A 7,525-nucleotide genomic window follows, 5' to 3' on the forward strand; every position below is an offset into this window, starting at 1 on the left:
AACAAAAATGTCATAAACTGGGGGCTTACAAACAACTGACATTTTTTAAAAAATTTTTTTAAAGTTTATTTTTGAGAGACAAAGACAGAATGTGAGCAGGAGATGGGCAGAGACAGGGAGAGACATAGAATCTGAAGCAGGCTCCAGGCTCTGAGCTGTCAGCACAGAGCCCGACACGGGGCTCGAACTTACAATCTGTAAGATCACAACCTGAGCTCAAGCTGGATGCTTAACGGACTAAGCCATCCAGGCACCCGGAGAGATTTATATCTCACATGTCTGGATGCCAGGAAGTCCAGGCACCAGCAGATTCAATATCTGGCCACTTCCTGGTTCATAGATGGCCATTCTCATTGTGACCTCACATGGCTTAAGGGTGAGGGAGTTCTGTGACCTCTTTTATAGGGATGAGTCTTGCCTAGAGATCAGCTTCAGCCTGGTCCCACGGGGAGTTCTGGCCCACCATTGCACTGCAGTGTTGGGGGCCCTCTGGGGCAAGGGGATGACCAATCACCCTGGTTTGCCTTGGATCGAGGAGTTTCCAGACACATGGGACGTTCAGCATTAAAAGTAAGACAGTCCTGGGCAAAGCAGGATTTTAGTCACTTATGAGACACTCGGTATTGGCCCCAACCTAGAGATGAGGGAGAGACTTCCGGGTGAGGCAGACACATCCCTTCTCCTGAGAAGGGAACACTGTAAGTGTCAGAGGCCCAATGAAAAGTGGGGGATGGGCTCGCCAGCCTCAAGGGGAATCTCTAGAAGACACGGGAGCACTTGCCTAAACCCCCAACTGGTATGGTCCCTTTCGATTCCACATCCTGGCTCTTATATGAGCATATGTGTCCACTACGTTTACAGATCAAAAGCCACAGCCGAGTTCCTCGTTAAAATGAAAAGGTTAAATTATCAACAATAATTCATCCCTTCATTTTTTTTTCCTCTTTCCCTTTTGTATAAGACAAAAAGAAGACAGACTATAAAGCGTGAAAGTTAAATCGGATGTTTTGCAATATTTCTGAGGTAACCTAAACTCTCTAGACAAAATCTCAAACAGCATTTGTCGGCCCAACAAGCTAGTGGGAGATGCAGGCTGTGGGGTCGGTGGAAATGCACTCCTCCTCTGTGCTTAGTCTCTCCAGGTCAGTTTCTTCATCTGAAAATGGGGCACAAATCCTAGCCTCACAGGAGAGTTCAGAGGACTCAACACAAAGTAAAATACATGTGCCGCAAGCAGTGGCTTTTACTAATAAATGCTGAAGAGAATGTGAAAGCTTGATTTCTAAATCGGTGCTGTGAAGTGTGATGAGAGAGACTTTCACTAATTAAAATCTAGGTGGTGGCCAACACAGAGTTCTCCATCTGCAGAAAACGTAGAGCTTCCCATTCATCCTGGAGGGCTCTTGAATGGCCACTCAAAAAAGATTTATATCTTGGACTTTTATCAAGTGATTCTAAAATATTAACTAGAGTAATTACTTTAGAGAAAGCCAAAGGCCATTACAAAACTTTTAAACCCAAAGTGAATGCCGACTCATGGGACTTTATTACCAGAGTGCATTTGCATGTGTGGTGGGGGTGTGTTTAAGTGGGACTACGGTATCAAGTTTGATTGGGGAGTAGGAATGAGGGAGCTAATGTGATTCCAGCTGCATTTCAACCAGGCTCTTTGCACTGTGAGCATGTTCAGTAACTGCACTTACACATAAATGGGTTTAGCCTTGTAATTCAAATAATTGCTTTAGTATTTTCAGTACCAACCATGTATGAAAGCTCTATATAAAAGCTGTAGAAAATTCCCAGGGGAAGGAAAGTATCTATAGATCGGCCTATGAAACTGTATACCATCTCCACTTTCCTTCCCCTTATAAGGGAAAATAACAGATAGGCTAAATAATACCCATTTCATGGTTTGTCAGAATAAAATGAGATCATTATGTCAAAACCTCTGGTAAACCATAGAGGCGCTTATCAAAGAAGGTTTGACTATCCTAAGTATTATGAAATTCAAGAGGACGGTTACACACACACACACACACACACACACACATTACAGCCAAATGTGCAAACCACAGAGTAGGAGGGGAGGCTGGTTCTTCTCAGCTTTTTGACAGGCAGGCAAATTTCCTCCCCTAAAATAAACTAGTTTGAGATGGAACTGCAAAGATTTGGCAAATGTAAATACCCACTGGTTAACTAGAAGTGAATTATAAACAATACCTACTCAGGGTTACAAGCATTAATGGGGTTAAGTAGAATTTCACACTTGAGGAATTTCATATGCTCAATCTTGACCCAGCTTCAGAAAATATGTGGCTTTACTGTAAAATGCCCTAGAGATTCAAGAGGCATGCTGTTAGTTTGTGGGCAAGAAGCAGCAGAATTTAAATCAGGATGGAAAATTAAACACATGGCACTCTCCCCTGGCCTTCTGTTTCTCTCTAGGTGGGAAAGAATCTTACATGACTTCTCCTTCCCCCTAACCCTCATTTCTAGCAAGTCTCCAGCCTGGTTCAACCTCAGAGGTTTTTTTCTGGCCACTCCTTCCTCTCTATCCCACCCACTGCCTCAGTGGCTCGACACCTGGACATTCTGCTGCACCCCTTCTTTCCAGACTCAAGTCCTGGAGAATTCCCCAGCCACAGTCTTTCCCAAAGGAACTCATCTTTCTGTCTGCCACCAGATCGATTCTCCTAAAAGAGGGATTCCAGAGGCCCACCAAAGGCTCCAAGAAAATCAGAAGTTCAATGGTCAAATCAGTTTGGGAAATGCCACTCATATCTCTTTCTTGGAGCATCACTTTTGCAAATTAAAGGCTCTGCTAAGTCTTGGAGTAAAGGTACTAGTTTCACTTTATTTAACCCAGATTCTTCCAACTGAGTAATATAACCAAAACCCCTATGAGATAAGCACTATTATGAGGTTTCTAGTTTACAGATGATGGGACCAAGACCATACAAGGTTAGATAACTCACAAAGGTCACCCAGTACTGAATGCCAGAGCTGAAGTTCAGACCAGACTGACTCCAAAGCGAAATGCTTCTGGTATCCTACAGCACTACAAATTGGAAAACAATCTCTTGAAGTTTCTGCTATCCCAGGCTTCTAATCAAAGATTTCCACCAAGTCTCCCTACACACAATTTATATGCTTAACTTAGAGAGCCCTGCTACTCAAAGGGCCCCCTTGCTACCGGGGCCAGCAGCAGTGGTCTCCTCTGGCAGCTCGTCAGATGCAGAGTTGCAGCACCCTGACCCCAACTACCACCAGCTCTACTGAGTCAGATTCCACACCTAACGCAGAATCCCATTTGCAGAGCACCACCCTGAAGAGGTGCAAGTCTTCAGAGCATAAGGTAATCTGAGCTTACTATTCTTCCACAAACTATGTTTCCTGGAGTCACCAATCAGCCGGATGGTACAACTGGGTGGTATCAGTCAGCAAATGGTATCTCTCTGACTTAGCCCCCACCACTCTTACTTACTCCTCAAAGTCCTCCCAGATAGTTCTGGGACTTCCCTGCGGGTGTCTCACATGTGCCCTAAAGTCTGCTAGCCACTATTTTCCTCCCTTCTCATTCTGTCACCATCTTTATTCTTTGCCGACACCAAGCTGGCAACCATGCCACCAGGGGCTGCCAGCGACAGTGTCCGTCCTGATGCATCTGACGTTGGGCCAGGCTGACCGATGCAGTGGTGCAGAGCATGGAGGGGCTGCCCCACCGAGGCCAGCACTAGCCCCTCAGCCTCTTGTGGACACAGACCATGAACTGTTCTTCCACACGGCACAGCACAGAGCAGAGCCTTCACGCTCAAGGCAGAGGAAGAGGCAGGGCAGAGTGGGACATCCAATGACTGGGACTGAAGGATCCATTTTACAAGATGATTCCTTACGGGGATACCTCAAAAATGCGTATTTCTAAATGCCTTGATTGACAAGAGTATCCTGCACCCGACTCTGCAGAGAAAGGCGTGGCTGTAGCCTGATGTGGGACACAGGCATACGCTCCTTTTGGAAGCAAGATGTGTCCCTGTGGGGAGGACACAGAGAAAGAGAAGGAAAGAAATCTCAGGGCCCGACTCAAGACAAGGGCTCAAAGAGGCATGTATGACTCTTGGAAGATTTAGAACTGAAATGACCCAAATTAAGGAGCTAAGTAACAGACGCCTCCAGGCTGAAGAAGGGGACCTAGAGAGGAAAGGCTGGTACAGGAGAAAGACAGTGACAGAGGAGCCGATGCCAAGGAAGCTGGCCAGCGATGGCATGAAATTCCAGAAGATGGGCCGCGATGGCATCTGTCCCCCTTGCTGTCAGAGCAAGGAAGGTGGCCAGGACAGAGAGGGAACTCCAAGGCACCCCACTCCTTACTTCCACAAAGAGGAAGGCGGGTAAGACACAAGACGATGAAAGAGATGTCCACTGTGCTCGTTCGAGTCCAAAAACAGGACACAGGACAAAGGCTAGAGTTGTCCTGGGCAGCCGCTCGGCCTCACCCACCCACCCACCTGAGCGATCACAGGGCCCAGCTGGGGTTTGTATACCGTCACCCACTTTTTATCCACCTCCACCACTGCCCTCCTTATCCAGGTACCTCTCACCCTCTGCAATTAAAGAACCTCCTGTCTGGTCCCCTAATTTTCTCCTGCCTGTCCCCTAATTTATTCTTCACACGGCAGCAGGTCCAACCCTGAAGAGCAGCATGCTGGTGGCTTCACTGTCGTGTGTGACTCCCCAGTGCCCCTGAGATCCTCTAGGCCTGCACAACACCTGAGCAGAGGGCTGCAGGACGGGGCACCTCCGACCACCTGGTCCGCTCGCCATCTCCATGCCATGGCCACTCTTTGGACACGCCTGAGCTTCCCCTGACCTCAGAGGCCACATACGCCGTCCTTTATCCTGGACTGCTCTTCCTTGCACACAACCTGTCAGGTCACTCACCCCAGCCTCTCACCTAGGTTCCCTTAAGACCCGGTTTAAATGTCACTTCCTTAGTGACATCATAAATCTCTTAGGACTCCCCAAGACCAAAGAAAAGCCCCTTGCTCTGCCCTCTTACATCCCCCCCCAGTGCCCCAAACATTCCTGATAACATGTATCACCAGTGCATAGGGCATATGTTTGGCATTGACTAGGTACTTAACAAATGTCTGTGGAAAAAAGGAATGAAAGGAGGGGAGGGACAGCGGAAGGGAAGAAGAAGGGGCTATTTTCCAGGCATTTGAGACAATCAGGAATTCATTGTTTTTCTCATTGAACTCCTTAAAGCAGTACTGTTAAACAATTTAAATGGTTAACTAACTTTCATTTGGCATCATCTGTCCTTGGAAAATGGTAAAAGCTGGCAAGACTTTACCGAAGTCAAGATCAGCCAGTATCTGCAGTTCTACAAGTTAAAATATTGTTCATCTAATTCTTGACTGATGCCTAAGTTTTAATTAGGGAGAAAAGCAGTGCTGGGCAGTGATGGCCAAAACTGAAGTCTTAACACCAATTTATCCAAACAAGAATATATGGATCACATCTCCATCTGTTTCCATAAATCACTAAAAATTTAATATTTAGAGAACATGTTACAAGTGTGTGTATATACACACACAAGAATATTTGCCAAGTTAAAACACTATTACTAGGTCCATTTAAAACATTTTCCTTTTTTCTTTCCAATGTAAATTCAGTCTTCCAGTGGAAAAAATTTTTAAGCAGTAAAGAGACACCTCATCTTTGTCTGACTTACATTTCAACTCAGCTCAGCTACACTTCCAGAGACCTTGTCTCAGCAACTTGACGGATGGCACGGGGGATGGGAAGAAGGACACAGAACAACAAAAAACTCCCAGACCTCATTTTACCCTCCTTCCCCAGTCCCCCTAAGAGCTGCAATTAGAGGCTTAATCCATGACCAATACTGATTTCCACCTTATCTTCCCTCTCTGCCCTGTGGTGAGGTGTAAATGAGCAGAGAAATATCAAAAAGCAACATCAGCAGTAGAGAGGAGGTTGGTTAAAGGCTGAGATATTCCATTCACCAGAAACAGAAATCTCGTTGAGCCAGTTGTTCAAAATTTGCCAAACTGACATGTACCCTCCTTTCACTGAGGATACATCTTGCTGACTGCTCTCTTTCTGGATTTCTTGCCCAAGCTCAATATCATAAATGTATCTTAAAGTCTTTGAGGAGCATTTACTGGTTAATTAAAGACAGGTAGGGAGCCTGCGTGGCTCAGTCGGTTAAGTGTTCGAATTTAGCTCAGGTCATGATCTCGAGGTTTGTAGGTTGGAGACCTGCGTCAGGCTGTGCTGACAGCTCAGAGCCTGGAGCCTGCTTCAGATTCTGTGTCTCCCTCTCTCTCTTCCCCTCCCCTGCTCTCTCTCTCTCTCAAAAATAAATAGAAAGATTTTTAATTAAAAAAGACAGGTAAAGCCACTCTTCTGCTATGGTTTAAACATGTTAACCCATGGATATTCACTGCTAAAGTTCTGATGTGCTCACTATTAGAAAACATGTTATTTGGTTTGTCTCCCTTTCCCTGTCTAGGGTTCTACTAGTCTCAAACTTACAATAGGATCTTGAGCAGGCTAATTGTCAGTTCTTCAATTTCTTCATCTGTAAAATCAGGTAATTCAGTATGACCACACTATTTCAAATGGAACCGTGTCATATTTTCCCAAACATACAGTTTTAATATGGTTCAGAACACAGTCTTGTGATAAAATTAACAAAAATTGGCAAGTACTGGCCCTTTCAGGACTAACTTTAATGAAGAGCTAAGCATAATTGTCAATAGTCATTGTACAGCAATTATTCAATTATTAACAGGTGGTTCACACCTGAAAGAAAATCTTATGTTAAGTAAGTTAAACATTCCCTTAGACTTTGGTATAGGTGATCACTTTGCTCTTCTAACAAATAATGTTCTACCAAGTGGGCTACCAACGTTAACCTAATCTAAGTGCACACATCTATATGATTTTCTTGCACACCTTTCCATTCTTACCCATTCTGCACCAGGAATGCCCAGTATTCATGATCTGTAGGGTTGACAGTGGGAATGAAGACACAGGGGTGATACCATCTGCTGCCAGTGGTTTCACTTTGCTCCCATCTCCTGACACAATGTGACCTCCCCACCACCTTCTTCACAAGCAAAGTATTTACCTCATTATACAGAAACTCTCTTAAGGACAATTTTTCACCACTAAATTAATAAAACAGGGACTCCGTTTGAATCAGAAGACAGAAGCTCTTCTACCTGGTCACAGATTAGTGCTGAAAATCTTATTCCTAAATCCATGTATTCATACACACAGAGGAGCACACTGCTTCCCGTCTTTGTGGTGCCTATGTGTGACTGGCAAAATCACCTGGCAGCAAAGCTGGCCATCTTTTCTTCGGAGATAAATTGGGTTTCCACTTCTCCGGAAGTTCCCAATATTCCGAAGTTTATAAGCAGAGGAGCTTCTGAACCCAGAGTCCTATTTTATCAAATTTCCTTGCTCCCAATATTTTGGCAGGTGGAATTTTCCA

At 45.0% G+C, this 7,525-nt stretch overlaps 1 long non-coding RNA gene across 1 annotated transcript; it reads left to right on the forward strand.

Moving 5' to 3' along the window:
- The first annotated feature begins 417 nt into the window (after positions 1-417).
- LOC144216686 (uncharacterized) lies at positions 418-4,635 on the forward strand. Its single transcript, XR_013330717.1, has 2 exons — positions 418-570; positions 2,446-4,635. It is a non-coding gene; the product is annotated as an uncharacterized LOC144216686 (long non-coding RNA).
- The last annotated feature ends 2,890 nt before the right edge of the window (positions 4,636-7,525 follow it).

The sequence above is a fragment of the Crocuta crocuta genome, unplaced genomic scaffold (assembly GCF_008692635.1).
Source record: "Crocuta crocuta isolate KB4526 unplaced genomic scaffold, BGI_CrCroc_1.0 scaffold48, whole genome shotgun sequence".
Lineage (NCBI taxonomy): Eukaryota > Metazoa > Chordata > Mammalia > Carnivora > Hyaenidae > Crocuta > Crocuta crocuta.